Source organism: Aptenodytes patagonicus, chromosome Z, assembly GCF_965638725.1.
Source record: "Aptenodytes patagonicus chromosome Z, bAptPat1.pri.cur, whole genome shotgun sequence".
Taxonomy (NCBI): Eukaryota; Metazoa; Chordata; class Aves; order Sphenisciformes; family Spheniscidae; genus Aptenodytes; species Aptenodytes patagonicus.
In genome coordinates, this window is record NC_134982.1 from 64095292 (window position 1) to 64114600 (window position 19309).

Below are 19309 nucleotides of genomic sequence, written 5' to 3' on the forward strand. Positions count from 1 at the left end.
CGTCTCATCCTGCTTTGGATTCTAGAGGGCACAATTGATTTACTGTAATTGATTAGACAAGGGCAAAAAAGTAAAAACCACTAATCAATTTGTTACAGCTTCACCTGCAGGTGTTCAAAGCTGGAAGATGGATATCTGCCTGTTTTTCATTTGGTTTATATTGCTGCAAGCTGTGGAATTCATAGTGTTGGCTGTTGGATGTGCTCCCACTCCATCGATGTCAACATACATTGGCTTCAATATGCAGGGTATCAGTACCTTACAGGAAAAGCTTCCCGCTATGTGGAATAACGATCGCTGTTGCATAAAACTCGTTTGCAAATCCTACTGCTGGTTTCACTGTGATTCACTGACCAAAGGTCTCATGAAAAAGTGTGCGTGTACTCTCTCACCCTTAAAAGATTGTGTAGGCCTGCCAGGTGCTATCTAAGCTGTATAAACGTGGTACAGTCTGCTAAATACTCATTGAATGTCCAGTGGCACAATATGTTAGATATGCCAGGAAGCACCAGCTTAATTTCCAGGGCTACGAGCTAAACAACTTGCTATAATTTTACCAGTAGCATGTAGTAGTAGAGGAGTTTGTGTTAAAATCTGCGAAGCTATTGATCCCCTTTCTCTCTCTCCCCCCCCCCCCCCCCCAATTCACTTTCTGAGAGAATCTACTTGTTTATGTACGCATGCTTATTCACAGACCTGACTAGCTGGTCTTCCCAGGCAAGGATGTGTGAGCTCTTATATAGTTGGAAGAGGTTTGGGATGGACTCTGAGAGACTGAAGCTGTGTGGCAGGTAGCTCTTTGTATCCAGTTATTATTGCTATGCTGTGTAATACTTAAAAGACAATTTTAGCTGTGAAATACACTCTGTTTCAAGAAGAGTAATGATGTGTAAAGTATCCCAGGGGACTGAGCTTCAGAAATCTAAAGCAGTTTCTGATAAGAAGAAATTGCATTTTAGAGACCTTCTAAAGAAAGTTCCTGTGTCTCTCCATAAAAGCTTCAAAGTAAATAATGACAAAATTGACATTTTTTGCCTTGGGAACTCCAGTGTTGTCTCTTCCTAAATTCTCCTGCTCTGTGGTTTGCAATGACATGGTGTCCGTCCAGGTACTCTTACTAATAGGTACCAAAAAATATTGCAGACCGGACAGTTCCGTTATGAAAAGACATGGGATTTTAATAAGATGTTTCTGACATCAGGGCAACAATAATACTTTGGCTCTTTCCTTGAGCTCTATCTAGGTAGCAAAATCAAAATTTTAAAATATGGGGCAACTCACACCCCACTCAGAAAAAACCTCCAAAGTATAGAAATGAGAAAGTGAGGAAAAGATTCATACAGATTTTAATACTGAAATTACCTTTGGCACCAGGCAAAGGTTAAAATAAAAGTCGAGTAATTTAATTCCACAAACCAGGTGTGTGCAACTTGTTTGTTAGGTCTAGGGAGAGATTTAGAGGAAGAGTTACATCTATTGGTACATTAACTCTGAGAAACACCTCTCTTCATCATTCACCTATAAAGGTGAATCATCATTCACCTATAAAGACGTCAAGTCACTTAACTAGCCATGGTGCTGTGGATACCCATTTATACAAACTCTTCATCCTAAAAGCTTTTCCTTAAAGAAAGAACACCTAAGAAATGTTTAATCTTACAAACTCTGCCTTCTGTTTCCTGTCTGCCTTCCTGGGGATTTTCAAGTTAATAAAGATGTTGACCTTTATCATCTGCTGCAGATTACATTTTAGAAAGACTACTGTCCTCCATTGTAGTAGGTATAATCATAATCATTCAGATGGATTAAATCATCAACATGCTGATGTCTCAAGACAAAGGCTCAACTTCTAGATCATGGATAAACAAGCCATGTCTTAAACATTTTTTCATTTGTTGGCAGGATTTTATTTAGGCTTATCAGTTTTGTTCACAACGTAATCCTACCAACAGTTGTGTCAGCACAACCTAGCGTAGTAGCATATTGCAGCAGGGGAGAAGGAATGTGCCTTGTAGGAGAGAGGCAGGAATACCTTAAGCTGGAATTTGTCCTCGAGGTGGGGTTTTTTTAGTACACTGACAACTGTTTCATACAAATGTATGCACAGTGAAGGCCATGATTTATTTAAGCATATAAAGTAGCTTAGCATGTGCATTACACTACTGTCTCCTCCTCAGAGTAGATAAGACAGTGACCAAATACACTGAAAAAGGGGCGGATTTCCTATCCCAGGCTTGGAGAGCTAGTATGATGCCACCGAAGAGGTAATCTCAGACTGCCGCTTCAGGAATTGTACTCTTTAGTGGCAACAGGAGACTGAGGTGTCACCACACTTGTCCCCCTTCCCTGACTGCTCATACCTAGCCTCGTGTGGCTGAGTTGTGCTGGCCCAACTAGTTGTCTGGCTGTGGTGTTAACCAGATAGGGAACACATCTGGTTTAAAAAAGCATAACAAGACTTATATGAAGAAATTATGTGTATTTAAAAATAATAGCAAGACTATTTTTTAAGTTGGGTCATCTCCCTTATCTACTTTGTAGAACACTTGCATAAACACTTCTGGGGGCAGAAGTGAGGGAACGGCATGCTGAAGACCAAGGAGGGGAATACGTGGTAGTGGAAGGGTGGCAGAGGGAGCAATACTGACTTAAGGTGTTGTATCCAAAGATTTCACATCATGAATCTACAGTCCGAGAGGAAATATCAACAGAAAGCTCAGTGAGTTTTTACTTAGGCAGACCAATGTACAGCTGTCACGCTTTCTTGCAGTTGGAAAATTAATTTGCCTTAACACTGCTGAACTCTTTTAAGGTGGCTTCTGTACCGTGTGAATCATAAACATTCACACCTTTCTCCAATCCAGGCAAGTAAACAGCAAGATATAAATCCTGTGATTTTCAAGGACAGACATTTAGCTGAGACATTATTATTCCTCAAGCTTAAGAGTAATAACTAGCTCTTCAGTCAGCAACTGAAGGGGAATTTGAAACAAATTTTCACAGCAGATTGCACTTTTTTTTTTTTTTTACTACTCAGGCGCATAATACTATGGATTAGCAATGCTTGCTCCATAGAACTAGAGGTAGGAAAATGAAAATAGTGTGTCAGTCTGTAATGCCATCTGATGTACAGGATAAAACCAGGGCTTGTCATATTAGGCATGGGGGGCCAGTGTTTGTAATGGCTTTGCATAAACTCTGTAATTATTTTTTAAATTGGTCTAAGTGCTCAGGAACTTATCTATGGGACTTCTGTCCCCTCCCTTATCACTAGTTCATGCAGTGAATCTTTTAGATCTCACATTTAGATTACAGTATGTCTGTTCCAGCACTTGAGCAGCTTATCTGTGACCACCTATTAGGTTGCAGCCTATGACTCTGATTAATGATAACAGCAATAAATTTATCAGGAATTTAAATAGTCTTAGGAAATCTGAGATTTGAATGGTTGTCCTTAGCTTTGGATTATGAGTGGCTCCTCCATTACATGCTTGTTTTTTGTATTCGGGCATTAGCAAGGATCTGTAGCTCCTTTTAAGAATGAAACCACGACTTGAATTCCCTCACATCATTGGCAATCTTTCCTTACGTCTGCTGAGTTTTAATTCATTATTTTAAAACTAAACTGAACTTGCTGGCTTCTTTTACTTCTCTAAGAAGTTCTGTGGCAGATTCCAGCTTGCACACAGCTGAAAAACAAATTGTGTATGTGCACATGTACATGTGCCTGCCTATTTTTATATCTATATACATGTATATGGGTGTATATATATTTACATATATGGAAAGACTGACAACTATGCTTCCTTTTGTTAATCCCACCATCTTCTACTTAGCCACCATGCCCTAGAGAAGCAATTATTCAAAGTAATGTGTACAGGGATAGAAAAGCAATGGCAGGTACTAGGATTTAGGAATGCGTATCTGCACCATAGCTTATGATTGGGAAAACCCTGTCAGGTTATTCTACGGAAATCTCCAGGCACCTTAAACACAAAATGTGTCATTTTAAATAGCACAGCGTAGATTTTAAAAGGGTCTGAAGGCAGCACTAGTCAGATCGTGGTGTTGTCATAGCAACAGACACTGAAATTCAAAATATGAAGTACAAAATGGGGGTGAAAGAAAAAGAAGCGTAGAGAAGAGAAAAATAGCAAGTAATAACAAAAATCTGTAAAAAGAATATGAAAATCAGACTTCTATAACCAATGATAGAATAACTAAAATATCCTATTCTGCATACTATTATTTGCATTTTTTTACCTTTTCCATAAAACAATTTGAAAATGCTTTATAAATATTAACAATCTATGCCTTCTAGCATCCCTCAAGGAAAGTATTGATGTTGCCATTTATAGATAGAAATACTGAGGCAGGGAGAGCTTTGCATAAGTAGAATGTCTATGGCAGAGGTGAAAAGAGAGTTCTATGATGTTATTATGGAGATATGTAATAGAAGAACCACAGTAATTTTCATAATAGTGGCAGTAACAGTATTGTTTCTGACACAAAAGCTCCAGTGCTTTAATACACAGTTTGTGTAGTTGTTTAAACTTTTTACTGTATTTCTTTACAATAATAGTGATAGTAAATAGGGAAAGAATGAGTAAAATGGTAAACTACATTTTTTTTTCCAAACATGTACAATAGTTTAGAAAAAAATACTCATTCATGCCTAACTCATCAAGGAACTGCAGCAAATCTAACTCAACAGGAAGGAATTAATATGCCCTTCTTGGGGATCAAGGAACCATATTGTTGGTCAAAAGCCTGAGATTACTGGGGAATTTTTTCTCAGTTTATTATTTTTATCCCTTACTGACATCTCTTTGCAATCTTTTATTCTGAGTATACCTCTATAATTACTTCTCTGTATTACTGACCTGTGTATAATAGAAATCTTTAGTATATCCAGGAGATTTTTTTTATGTTGGGTTTCGCAATGACTCCCATTTTACTTAAGCATTTTGAAGGACTGATAATGAGGAACTTTTCCTTTCTCTGTTTCCTACATTTATATTTCCCCTCCAGGCATGTAATTTAATTTGAAGTTGTTATCATTCTTGAAGTAATATAACACTACAGTATCTGTCCCCTAAGAATACTTTAAGGTTTTTCAACATGAGTAACGGCAGTATAAAGCAGATAACTTGCATGTCACATCCAGGAATTTTAGGCAATGAGCCATAAACAAAGAAATTAGATAAAGGTAGAAAAGAAGCATTCAAAATTACGAAAATGTGCTGACTGAATTATAGACTGGCAGTGTACCAGAAGAGTTGCAGCAAACAGAAGAACAAAAAGAAAAGGATTCTTGAAACCTAGAGCTTAACTGAATAGGACAAGAGTTTCACTGTTTAAGGAGCAAATCCTCTGGTATTTCTAGGGTCACAATGGTGGGCGAATAGATTATGATAGAAAAACTGAAAATTCTCTAGTAGTTAGGAAGCCAGCAGAAATTAAAGCATGAGCTTACAGAAGATGAGTCATGTGAGAGGAGAAGACAGACCCAGGATACTAAACTGAATTTTTCAGGTATTTTTACTAGACAGCTGCTATTGTTTCCGCTAGTTGAGCTATGAAGTGCTCTTGCTCTGCCTGGTAGGTGTTGAGGTGTTGCACCACAGAACTCAGCATGTGTCCAGGTCCTTGCCGAGTTTCTTGGGAGGCAATTTTGCAATAAGGTCTGAAACAATGCTTCAATGCCACCGTTGTCCAAACCAGCAGGTTTAAAGTACTGATGTTGATCAGCTTTGGTTTAGCATGAAGCTATAGATTTAATGTGTAGGATTTAACATGTAGAAGCAAAGGGGAGAGGCTGGAAGAAAGTATGTCCAGGGATTGACAGAATATGCTGAAGCAAAAGCACGTTCATTTTCCTGATCCTTTTTTGTCTCCTTTGGATACTTTTAGGACTCAGCCTCTCCGCTTGTGGAGTTAGACAGTAGGCCCTGGGTCAGGCCAGGTAGGAATGGGGCAGAGGAATTCACGTATGGGGCTGAGTGGAGGAATGTGTGCAGTACCAGAAGACTGGGGTAGGGAAGAGAGAAAAGGATTAGCATCTGCAGCCTGGTAGAAATAAAATTGTTAATTTGGCTTTTAATTGCAAGTGCTAATATTCTTTTAAAGCTTTTCATATTTGATTAATAATTGTACTTTCTAAATAAAATTAACAATTTGATTTTCAAAGTAGTTTGCATATGTCTACGCTATACTGCAGTGACTACAGTACAGGCCTACCTTTTTTTCATCTTTATTTAACAAATATCTGAAAGCTTTGGAAAAAAAACCTTACTGCAAAAAAGAACAAGGAATCTTTTCTTCCTCAAAAGTCAAGCAGGTTCTTCAGGAAAGTTTAAAAAATTCTAATCAGAAAACTAACGAGGAGAGATTTTTCTACCCTTATATCATTGTCTACCAGTTTTCATCAGGTTCAAGGGTCTCAAGGCCAGATAAATTACCAAACCGTAGACATAATCATAGAAGATCTTCTTCAGGCATGTGAGCTCTTGACTGACAAGATATCTGCCCAATAAAATAAGTTATGTTTGAATATAGCTGAACCAAGCTGAATTGGGCCGTTTGCACCTGCATTTGCCATAAAACCCTGTCATTGATGATTTCTTATACTGAATTCAGTATTTGCATCTAAATTAAGATTTTTACCCCAAATACAACATTGTTGAAAAGTATCCAAATGTAAATTACATATTAAAAACCCACTTTCTACTACAATTAAATAGCTTTTGACTTTTTTCTCTGTTGTGCATGTAGTATTACGCAAACTTGCTTCTAACTGTATATAGGTCTCAACTTGCCTCAGGGTGCATATGGATGAGGTACAAACCAAAGTAATTCTTCTTAGACTTCTTCTTCTTCGACTCCTTCCTAAATACCAGCGACCGGCAACCCCTTGAGAAAGGATATTTGTAACTCTAATCTAATCTGTCATGGGGTTCTTCTGTTCTTTTGTATGTATGAAATGCATCGTGGTATCGTTATTACTACTTAATGGAATTGAATTTTCCATTTGCTTTAAACACAATCTGTTACAAAAGACAATATACAACACTTCAATATTAAGTTTCAATAAACCTGTTAAGTTAGTGTCACAATAATAGCTCTTTTTTCTTTGTTCTCGTTTTCTTTTTCCTTTTTCCTTTTTTTTCTTATTTTCCTTTTTTTTTCCCTCCTCCTTTTTTTTTCTTCTTTTCTGCTCCTCATTACCTGTTCCTGATGCTGAGCTGGCGAGGTAACAAAACATCAGGCCCCTTGTCTATCTGTCCATAAGCTGCGATGTCCAGGAGTTGTTTTCTCAGGATACGCCATCTTTTAGTCTCACACATTTCTTTCGTGTTCACACCTACATTTCCATGATCAAGCAATAAACCGCACAGAAGTTATACAAATACTTTAAACCCGGTGTACATTGCATCGTAGTGGTGTAATTATGTAAATATTCCTTACCAGTTGTTAAACCTTGAATCTAATCTTCTGTGCCCACTCTCCACTAACCCTAAGGTATTTCAACAAGAAGTTGTGAGGAAAACCGTTGCTGGGATACGGATGCACCGCGCGCCGGAGGCGGAGCGGGGCGGGGCAGCCCCGCCCCCACGGAGCGGCACGGCTCCCTTCCAATCGCGCCGTCTCTCCGAGCCGGGAGGCGGCAGCGGTGGAGGATCTTCCCTCGCTGGCTGGCCACCAGCTGCAGCGCGTCACCAGGAGGCGGGGAGCGCCCGGATTGGCTGGGAGGGAGAGGGGGAGCCTGGCGCTGATTGGCCCGCGCCGGTCACGTGGCGCTGGTGGGGCCGTGACGCCCGCGGCGGCGGAGGGGCTCGGCTTGTCAGGTAGGTAGGTGCCGCGCGCGGTGCGGCGGCGCCGCCGCTGGTGCCCGCGCCCCGGGAGCGGCGCCCGGGCCAGCGGGCGGCCGCCCCCACCGCTTGCCGCCCCCACCGCTTGCCGTGTCCTGCCCGCCCGCCCAGCGGGCAGCCGCTGCAGGGGGGGCGGGTAGGCCCCGCGCGGGGATTTACCTGCGGCGGGGCGGGGCGGGCACCGCCGCCGCTCGCGCTCTCCTCTGAGGGGGCGGCGGCGGCATCCGGTCGCTTCCTGCGGCGGTGGCGCGCGGAGGCGTCAGGGGCGCCTCTCGCCCGGCGGCGGCTCCGCCCCGGCGGGGCAGGCAGCGCGGCGGGTGCGGATCCCCGCCCCCGGGGCTGCCGTCGGGCCGGGGGCGCGGGGCCCCGCGCGGGGTCGGGGCGGGCCGGGGCCCCGGGCCGGCGGGGTCCGGGCTAGGGGGCGAAGGGAGGAAAAGGGCTGACTCGGTCCGGTTCCCGCGGCGTCTGTCGTCGCCGGCGCCCGGCACGTCTCTTCCCGTCCTGCGCTCCGGCGGCGCCGCGGCACGCCGGCTGGGCTGTAGCTGCTGCGAGTGACGGAGGGACGCGCCAGCCACCGCTGGAAACTTTGTGATGTGTGGCCCCCCTCAAATCAGTGCAACGCCCCGGTTTTGTTTTGCTTTTTTCTCCTCTCCCGCCCCCCCCCCCTCCCCCCCCCGACAACGCTGTGCACCTTTGCGACTTTCTTAACTTACGCAGTAGATGTAGAGCCTGCGTAGGTAGGGCCTTCGTAGTGCTACTGCCCTGGCTTTTTTCATGTGCGTTTTTACGCTTTGTGTGTTTGTGGGTTTGGTACGTGCGGGCATCCTAAATGCTCACATATTTGGTATTTAAGAACGAATTGTATAGGAGGGCATTAAACATCCCTTTTCATGTTGGAGTATGTTTCTATTTTGCTTGAGTTTACATGAGCATACACCCTTGGAAGTGACGCATCCTATGTGAACACCTAGGGTTTTGTTACACTTTTGTTACACGAGCCAACTCGTCTTCTGTTTGCCAGAAGGCAGCAGTGCTTTCCAAGCACTTGGTGTAACTTTTCCCCACTTTGTAACAAACCTGCACAAAGCGATTGTGATGCTCTGCTGTATTTTAATGCAGCTTTTAACAAGTTGCAATGCAAGAGAAACCTGGGCGACATCTGAAACTCTTTGACCAAAAGAATTTACTGGGTATTATTTTCAGTTATTGTACCTACCACATAGAGTTCAATAAAGAGATGACTGATACAATTTACTGCATGTATGTGCTACTCTTTGGAAGACTCAAGGAGGTGGGACATTCCATACTTCTAATCTGCTCACAGTCAAAGCAGATTGCAAATGTTGGACATATTATAGGTTGAGTTACAGGTAACCATTATTGTTGGTGAGACAAATGTGTGTTCTCTCCGTTTATAAATTCTTTTTTAATGTGTTGAAGCAAATTGTCAGTACTGTTACAAGTTTAAAATACACACGCGTGGAACATTGACCCCAGAAGATTTGAGCTTTGGGGAGATTTCTTTGAAGGAGAAGATCAGGTCTTGTACGTACAAGGCTACTTTTTAACTGAGCAAAAGCACTGTTAACCATCAGCAAGATCCTTTCCTGCTTTCCTACAACTACGTGTCACAACTGCTTTCCTACAACTTCATGTCACAACTGAATCTTTCAAAGGAAGGTCCTTCAGTTGATATTTGGATTGCCAGTGTAAAGTGATCATGTAGAAATAATTTTGAGGAGACGCTTGGAAGTAAAGACAGGCTGAAGAAGGGGCAGGAGGATTTTAAAGTAGCATGATACAAAGGAAGGTAAGATGGGTCTTCTTTAAGAGAGGGGGAGAGGTAACATTTGGGAACACGGGGAAGCAAGATTCAGCTATGTGGGGTTGCACTGCAGTTAGGTAATGTAGGATGTATTTCCATACTTAAAAGTGTTCAGAGTTCAGTTTAGTTCTTCATGCAATGGAGAGGAGAGGTGCTTTGCTGATGGGAGGTAGGTTTATGCTAGATGCGAGTCTGGGGCAGGCATCTGGCGGTCTGTTCTTTGTCCGAGCGGAGACACCCTGTTCCTGTCCGGCTTGCCCCCTCCGCTCGCTGCCGCTTCTCGATGTTCTTTCAGCTGGGAAGCAGCGGGGTGAAGGAAGGTATGTTGCCGTGTCAGCCTGAAGGCGGAGAAAGCTGGCAGCAAGCCCGGAGTTGCTCCATACAAGGAGATGGGCTAGCAGCATGAGGTCATCACTTCACAGGGAGGAGTTTTTTTGCAGTGTGTGGGAAGTGGGTCCAGGAAAAGGAAAGGGGATTCTTTTGCTGGGGGGGGTGGGGAGGAGCAGCAAGAGAAGAGAGGAAAGCCTGAGTTCATTCCAGCAGGAAGTAAACTGTATATATGCTCCTATCTTAAGATGAAACTGTTCACTTAGTACTGTCTTAATTATAGTGTTGATGTATGTGCCTTATAAAAATGGATTTTGAAAACTTGGTGGCGAGGATTATTATACAGTAGAGATAGTCTTGGAATTGTTGAGTATTCACCATTTTATTAGGGAGTTAAAGGGTTTAAAATACTGTGCATGTAAATTCGTGGCAAGTTTCTGCTGTATAATGTTTGTGTTAGGTAACTAGCATTTCTTTGGAAAGATTTATTTTGGAAACTTTTTAGTAGTGAATCAGTGGAATTCATAGCTTTGTTTCTGGGGTTTGAGAGAAGATAGTTACCTTTCTTTTTAAGAGCTACATGTGTGGTCATGTACAGTGCATAGGAAGTTCTGGAAACGGTTCTTAAAAAGCAGCAAGGGTGCTTCTAAAATGGCTTTTTTTTGTGGTTTTTTTCCTTTTTTTTTTTTCTTTTAGGACAACTTCATGGGATGGAGGATTTTGATTCCTGTAATCTCGTAGCATGAAATCATATTTGAGAGCATGACTGTAATCTTTTATAATTCCTTCTGCAAATTTTAATGCAGAGTTCAGGTTGGTTTTGAGTGTAATGAGTCTGGAGTAATAGGGATTTTTTCAGTCCTGTGAGTTTCCCTAATGATGATAAAAATAAATTCCCAATAAATTAAGACTTAATGCTGTTACTAATCTAAGTGAGTGAATTGTACTACATAACATCATTCTACTTTGGATCTCAGATGGCCGTTTGCTCTATAGTCACCAGCTTCCTTTGCATTGCTGCCTTTCTACACTAGAGGGAAAATGCCAAATGTTTAACCACATACAATTTCAAACTTTCTTTCCTGCATCTGAGCTTCTTACTAAGCAGCTCACGACACACAGATGAGTGTCATAGCAGTGTGTAGAGACAACTCTCCATACTCATAACTGTACTGTGGTTCAGTGACTGTTTTCTGGCCAGTTGTACAGGTTTGTCAGAATTCCTGATCTTTGAAATGTATCAGTCGGTTTGTTAGAACACAGCTCTGGCTGCTTAATCTTGTCTATGTTGTGAACTTGCACCTTGAGCAGTGAGGGTATTTCGTTAGGTTTTCTGATAGGGTTGCTCTTATTTTCTGCTGAGGGGAGAGTTACTACTTGGGCCAAATGTTGCCCTTATGTTGTTGATAAGGTGGATGTGGAGTAACAGCAGTAGTTGTGTACTGTGAGACGTTTCTGTGATGTAGCTCTCTATTAAGACGATCACATGAAACTTTCAACTGTTAAGGGAGAAATAAAAACATTGCATGTGTACTCTTACTCTGTCCTTTAGGTATGCTTTACAATATTGCTTGCACAATACTGTAGTCCATTTGGAACCCTGTCTTATTAAATGCTAGTAATGAAAATACTTAATGAGTAACTACTTAATAGTTTATCATGTATTAGGCATTTTTCTATATGGTATTCAAGTCTTGGTCTGAAGACAGTCCTTTCGCAAGCTCTCTTGTAATTATCATCATTTGATCTTAGAGTCTCACGACCTTTTTTTCATATTATTGTTTTGGAAGCGATTTGTTTTAACATGAGGAGCTGAGACATTAAGAAAGTAAGCTTAAGCATCAAAATAAATGACCATAATTAAGACCTAATGAAAAATCAATTACCTTTTTTAAGTAGGGGCAACCTGTGAAAAGTTTGTGAATCGTTGCGTATTATGTAAGCAGTCTTTGCCAGAAGCAGGAATAGAATCCAGAATAGTGTTAAAGCACATTAGTCACGAGCCCTTTGTTCCCTGAAATTGCCTGTTTAGAAACTGGGAGACACACAATTACAGCAGTGAGTGTGATAGAGTTGTGAAGATGAGCCCCTCTGACAGAATGCTGAATCATCCCCAGAGCACTCCATCCTCTGTAATAAATGAGTCAGGCATTTGTGGAGAAAAGCACTGTGGAAGTAATTACATGATCACATAATGCATATTCCAAAGAGGGTGTCATTTAGGTTTTCATCTTCAATTTGTGAATCTCTTAATTTCACTACTTGATTTGTCAGCTTTGCTGCTTTTCTCCACCTCTGTTTATGCCTAACTTTTTGCTTTAGAAAAATGCCATACATTGACAGCTTATTGTAACTTACATGGTTTGTCATCACATTTATAATGTTTGCTGTTTGAACTGAGAATGGCAGTAATAAGTTGGTTTTCTCAGTATGAAACAGACAGGAGTGGGAAAGGGCATAGATTTAATGGTTATTTAATAAAGGCAGGAATATTTTTATTGAATATTTGGTGCTGTAATACTCAGAAAAATAACATTAATAATGGCTTAGCTGGTGGAGGTTGTTAGCCGCTGGGCTAGCAAATCACAAAATTAATCCTTGGTGAACCTATAAACAAATAAGAGTAGGGTCTTAGGATAAACCTTCTTAATCTTTGAATACCTAAAGATTGTCCTATCTGCTATTAAATTGTGTAAGTTTGTTAAAATCTGTTTAGTGTAGCGTACTGCCACTGTGTCTGTTAAAATACAGCTTTTGTGAATTATGCAAAAGCTTTCTTTAATGTTTTGGCTTTCTTTCAGATAGCGTCTGACTTCCTAGTTGTGGCATCTGCTTTGAAATGTTCGTGAATGTAAAATAGTACCCCACAGTATTTGTATCCCAAGTAAGTTCCAGGAATTCCAGGTCAGAGGTGCAGTCAAGTGGAGTGGCTAAGTTTTAAAAACGTGACAGCTTAAACACTGTGCTTTAAACACTTAAAACAATTGTGCTATCCCTTCAGCAAAATACTGTGAGAATTGCTTTTGTAGCCAATTTTAAGGAAAGTCATACAACTTTGGAGCACCTTTTTACTGATTAAAAGATATAAAGCATGGAATCAGAAAAACACACACTTGTTTATTGTTGGTATATTTGTTGTATGTTGATGCTGTGAATGGTGTGTTTTCTCCTAAGGAGAATATCTTTTCCGTAATTTCCATAATATGGTTGTTTACCAGTGCAGCTGGTGTTATAACTGAAGTTCACCAGGTAAAAGGAAATGCCTGATTTGCCAAATACAGAAAAATGTTAGCAGTTGAAGTGTGCAGCCGAAAAAGCAAAGAATTGCAAAGAGTTAAACATCTGCAACAAAGGTAGAGGAAGGCCTTTTAATACCCAGTTCTGCTTTTTGGATTAGGTGAATGTTGAAATCGGAGTGGGAAATCTCTCATCAGTGAATATGTTAAGTAAACCTGAAACTACTATTTTAACAAATTTAATTAGCATCTAGATGTAATTTATCTAAATGATTCTTTTTTATATGAGGAGGTAATTACCCACATCCTTATTGAGGTCAAAATCTTGGTTTGATTCAATCCTTGTCTTCCTTCACGGCCTCTTAGTTTTCCATGCTGCATGCTTTCTAACTCTGCTTTTCTGGAGCCAGCTGGTACCCTCTGAAAGGAAACCTGCCCACAGCTGACGGGATTGTTTTCTCCGGGCTCTGCTCCAGCCACAATACGGATGCACACTGCAGCAGATTTCTGTCCTATGCAGAACAGTCTTCCGGAGGTATCCTATCCCTGTATGCCTTGTGTCCTCAAACCTAAGGCTTCACGTTTCCACAAAGCATGCAGTGCATACCCTGCGTATCATGCTGTTAAAACATCATTCTGATGGGCTGTGACATGGTGATCTCTTGTGCTCTAGTATTTCATCACCAAAGTCTCCCCAACCAGCCTTGGGGAGCCTAGTGGAGTTGTAGGGATTTGCGGTGTGGATGTGGTTAGTCTGCTTTCAGCAGGTGGGAGCTGCCATTTCCAAAGCAGTGATTAAGCAGATGGTTGTTAGCATTTGACTATTACAGTAGGATGGCTTGTGTCCCACTGCAGAATTTTTCTCAGATTAAGTTGGGATTTCAGGTTTAAAGATGTAGTCAGTCAAATTCCCTTCACCTGTCTCAGAGTACAGTAAGGCAAGAATCCTGAGGGACCTAAACAATCCTTGCCTACAATACAAATGTTTTTATTCCTAAATTTTTTTTTTTCTGAAGAATATCCATGAACGGTGCTACGTCCTGAAGAACATTGGCCTTGTACATGAAAAGTTAGCTGCTTGGTATCATTTCTGGAAAGAATACTTTTGACATGCAGAATGAAAGACTAGGGATTTAAAAAAAAAAAAATCTGTTGCCAATAAAGATCAGTTAGGCTGAATCTTACATATGCAAATAAATTTCCATGTGAAGAGTCCCAGCATACATTTTTTTGCTCTTGTGCACTTCAGTACCATTTTTCCAGAGACCTGGGAGGTTAAACTTCCACAACTCTTACCTGTTTGTTTTATAACACCCGTTAATTAAAGCTTGATTCATTTATACATTTTCAAATGAGAATAATACCCTTCAAAAGGAGTGTTCTTTGTAACTGGGAAGGCTGATGATACCCAAACAAAACTGGATCTAAAAAGATAGGGTAAGTTTCTTCATGTATCTTGAAAAGTTAGCCCTGGTATGCATTTATAAAATGTATGTGTTAAAATTTGTTATGCACTTCAAGTGTTTAAGAAGATGCAAATGCATAGTTCAGTCATCTGTCTTTCTGGTAACTCTAGTGAGAGTAACTGTATCCCATTTAACAGAGAGAGTTATCACAGTGAGTATCTTTTAGGATACGGAGCATGCGAAGGAAAAGTCATTCAGCTCAGGAACACCAAAGACTTGAGGCAACACCTTTCACTGAACCACCTGATATGTTGTATTTCCTGCAGTGTAACAGTCTGGAATGTCAGCTGTTGGGAGAGCACTCTCTTCCTCATGGATCTGTGTTCCTTGTGGGCTGGTTTTCTGTGCAGAATACTGTGTAATCAAACTACATTATATGTGATGCAATGGTGCCAAGGAGATAAGTGACCTCAAGAAGACTGAATGAACAGTGAGTTAACTAAGTAGAGGGTTTAATGAACCAAAAGGATATAATTAGTTTAATGAAGGAGGAAAGAAGAAGCAACACCCTGATTGCTCTTTGAATTTCTTTTCAAAGAGCAATAAATACTTGGAACTAGATTATGTTTCTCCTGAGGAGACCAGTATTGTCATATATTACAGACTAATGGCAGATTTTTAATCTAATTGTTTTGGCTGTAGTGAGAAATTCTGGCTGATGTTGGGCCATAAGAAGAAATTAAGCTGCCTCTAGACTTTTAAAAGTATTTCACATCCTGTGGATTTCTGTTTTTCTATGGCTGTCCTTAAATCTCAAGAGGTAATACAGTGTTTCTGGAAGAAGCTCCTAGCAGTATTCTGGATTTCTAAGTTGAAGTGTGCAGTGGCAGCAGCTACAAGAGTTTTGGGACCTGAAATCTTTCCAAGGAGGAGTCTTACGTGGTGTTTTGTGATGATGCGAGACCCTCAGTACTGTGTCAGTATTCTTCCTTCCTCTGTCTTCCCTGAAGAGATACTTCAGTAGGTGGCCTCGGGATTGAGAGTTTGGGCTTGGATTTTTTTTTCTGTGTGTGTGTTCATTTGACTTGCCATGTATTTATTTCAAGGCAGACGGTTATCAAGATATGAAACACTACCTTCAGAGGTTTGGAAGATACCTTCCTTCCAAATAAGGAAGACTGCTTCCTACCTTTGAACTGGAGAAGTCTGCATCTAATGGAATGAAAGAAATCAGCAAAGAAATAAGTTAACTGTGCATAGACTAACTCATTAGTCAACAAGGTTACTACAGCTACTTTTTAATTTCAGTGTTGACTCTTGCTGCCACTTTTCCTAGCAGTTGTTTCCATCTTCACTATTCATCTAAGACAAGAAATCTCTTGAAAATGCAATACTTTAGTTGTCTTTTGTTGCTCTTGTTTGTTCAGAGGTTTCTTTAATACACTATAATATACACTTTAAAACGAGCCTGAGTCACTGATGTGTGTATTTAGTTTTTTTCAATTTGCAGCCAACTTTCAGTCATTTTAGCATTTTATATTTCTTTGTAATTCTAGAACAGTCCTGTCCTTTAGCCAGTAGAACTTGTAACAGGGTTGGAGATACTGGAGCGCAGTGCCTGCCACGAGAATGATTTTTATGAGCCTCATCTGCTCAATCTGTTTTTATGTTAAGATCTAGTGTGGAGATAAATGTTGCAACACTGCAGAATTGAGAGTTCGGTGAAAATTCATTGGTCGGTTATGCTCTATTGAGGCCGTGCTTTTCTTTGGCTTTCCTTGCAGGCTGGAACTTAATTTAAGTAAAGTTTAATTCCTGGAAAAATACAGGAAGGAAAGCTTGCTTCACTTGTAAGCACGAGGAAGGTAACACGAAACTAGGTGCATTTACCTTTACCCTTTGAAAGCAAGGTGCATGTGTGTCTGTTATTTTGTATGCAGCACTGCCTTTTTTAGAGTTAACAAGAGCACAGCACTGAGTCCTGAGGCGTGGTGGCAGAGTGTGACTTGTGGCAGCCAGCCTAGCTGTGCTTTTCCTAACCCGTAGCTGCCTTCACCTTCTTGTACTCTTCTGCCCAGTGAGATTCAGTCTCCAGCATCTGCCTTGCTATTTACCTGTGACTGTGAGGTAGAAAATTCTACAGGATGGAAGCAAAATTGGTTGAGCAACTGCACCTAAAGAGCACTTACCTCATGGTTCACTACCAAATGGCGGCTCTTCCCTTTGCACATTTTTCGCAGGAGGCCTGAGATGGTAAAATAAAGGCCATGCTGAGGAAGTTTTCAGGCCATGGGGAGCTGGGAACAACTGCAGGTGTGGAGAAGGAGATTACTATTCAGAATAATGTTGGCAAATGGGAGACATAATCTGGAGCAAAGCAGGGTGTCAGTGAGCACAAAAGCAACATGCTGTCTCTAGGCTGGACTGTATGGGTACATGATGGGGGAAGAAACAGGGTAAGGTGCAGTTCTGTGGAAACAGACCTGGAATTTTTGGATCACAAACTAGGAAGGACGTAGTATCATGCTGCTGGGAAGAGGTTAAAGCACTTGGGCAGGAGCTCAAAAGTAATTTCAAGTAATCTCTCTGCTGTTCTCAGAGTTGGTGGGTCCTACAGTACCTCACTGTTTTAGGTTCTGAGCTCTAAATGAAATGGGAACCAATTGGAGGGTGTTCAGAGGACAGCAGTGGTCTAGAAAATGTTTTAAAATGAAAGATTGAAAGAATTAGAATGCTTAGTCAAAAAATAGGATATTACAGCTGCAAAGAAGTGGCTAGTCTCTTCTCTCTGTTCCTCACAGGGTGGGGAAGGTGAGATTTGGTCATTGAGAAACTTTTTTCTTGTGCTAAGGGCAGGGGAATACTAAATCAGATAGCCTGAGAAGACCAAGTCTTGACAAAAATCTTTCTGCCATAGGTAAGTGTATGTGGTTCTTTGGTGGAAGAGGAAAGACTTAGATGATGTTTTTAGACTATAAGCCTTACACCTAAATGATTGTTAGTGACTCACTTCCATCACGTCTATTAACTACCATTTGCACATGTGAAAAGAATTCCAACAGGCAAATGAAAACTTTGTATCTTCAAAAAAGGAAGTGTGTCTTGTAATTCTAGGCAGAGAGTCTGAGAGTTGTTTTCTGGGCTTTTATCTGGTTTATTTTTGGGGGTTTTTTTGGTTTTTGTATTACTGACAAGTGTAAATCCTATTCTTTGATGGAGCTCACTGCTGCTTATTTGCATGTATTTTTAATAAGATCACAGCTGCAAGAGCTGCTAGGGAAAACTGTGGTCTTCATACAGCTGCAGGGGTAAGACAGTGAGAGTGCATATCTCACTGAGAGAATGTACATGATCAAGTGAAGTCTGTCTAGCTCAGTAGTTGCTACTGTCAGATAAGAAGGGGCTGTTGGCACAAGTGTAGAATAATAGTTCCTGTCCTACTATTGCAATTTAGAGACATCGTGAGATGGAAGTTCTGCTGTTCAACAGATCTATTTTCTTCATGAATTTTTATAATAATTTTTGAACCTGTTTGTTTCTTGGTCTTAAAAATGTCTTTAGGCATTGAATTCTCTCATTTAATTATTTACTAGGCAAAGAAGTACTTAAGAGCAACTTTTTAAAATTTCATTTGATGTTCCAATGTTCTTTTGGGAAACACTTCAGGCATCTGACATACCATGTCACTTTGTGCTATCCTGATTTTTTTTTTTTTTACTTTGATCTGACACCCTGTCATACTTACCTGTTTTGTGAGCTAAAAAATTCTCTTTACTTTCTTTGTGCAGAAGCTGATCCATACTCTGATCAATATTACCTATACTTTTTTGGTGCTTTATGTTCTTCATGAGGTAGAATAATTTGAAGGTATAGGGACACCATGAATGTATAAGCAGCGCAAGAATATGTTATGCTCTCTCTTCCCTTCATTAAAAAAAAGTCTGATATTCTGGATGGTTCCTAACCTGACCACTTCAAAGCACTGAACAAATGTGTTTGAAGATGTATGTTCAGAGACTACCAGACCTTTTTCCGGTAGTGGCATTAAATAACCTAGAGTTCTCTGTCCCAGTGTGTTATGTTGCATTTACTGATACGTGACTTCATCTGCTGTTTTATATACTTGTTGCTCAGTATGCTGGGGTTCTGCAAATTTTTTTAATCATAGAATCATTAAGGTTGGAAAAGACCTCTAAGATCATCGAGTCCAACCATCAACCCAATACCACCATGCCCACTAAACCATGTCCCTAAGCGCCTCATCTACACGTCTTTCAAATACCTCCAGGGATGGTGACTCAACCACTTCCCTGGGCAGCCTGTTCCAATGTTTAACCACTCTTTCCGTAAAGAAATTTTTCCTCACGTCCAATCTAAACCTCCCCTGGCGCAACCTGAGGCCATTTCCTCTCGTCCTATCGCTAGTTACTTGGGAGAAGAGACCAACACCCACCTCACTACAACCTCCTTTCAGGGAGTTGTAGAGAGCGATGAGGTCTCCCCTCAGCCTCCTTTTCTCCAGACTAAACAGTCCCAGTTCCCTCAGCCGCTCCTCATAAGACTTGTTCTCCAGACCCTTCACCAGCTTTGTTGCCCTTCTCTGGATACACTCCAGCACCTAATGATGTGTCAGTTTTGATTGCT

The 19309-nt window shown here is 41.0% G+C and overlaps 1 protein-coding gene across 5 annotated transcripts in view; it reads left to right on the top strand.

Moving 5' to 3' along the window:
* The first annotated feature begins 7804 nt into the window (after positions 1-7804).
* FER (FER tyrosine kinase) overlaps positions 7805-19309 on the top strand; it is a 195092-nt gene continuing 183587 nt past the window's right edge. For all 5 annotated transcript variants that reach the window (XR_012997479.1, XM_076363240.1, XM_076363241.1 and 2 more), the window contains exon 1: positions 7805-7847. The gene's annotated coding sequence lies outside the window, so the exon portion shown is untranslated. The remainder of the gene's footprint in view (positions 7848-19309) is intronic.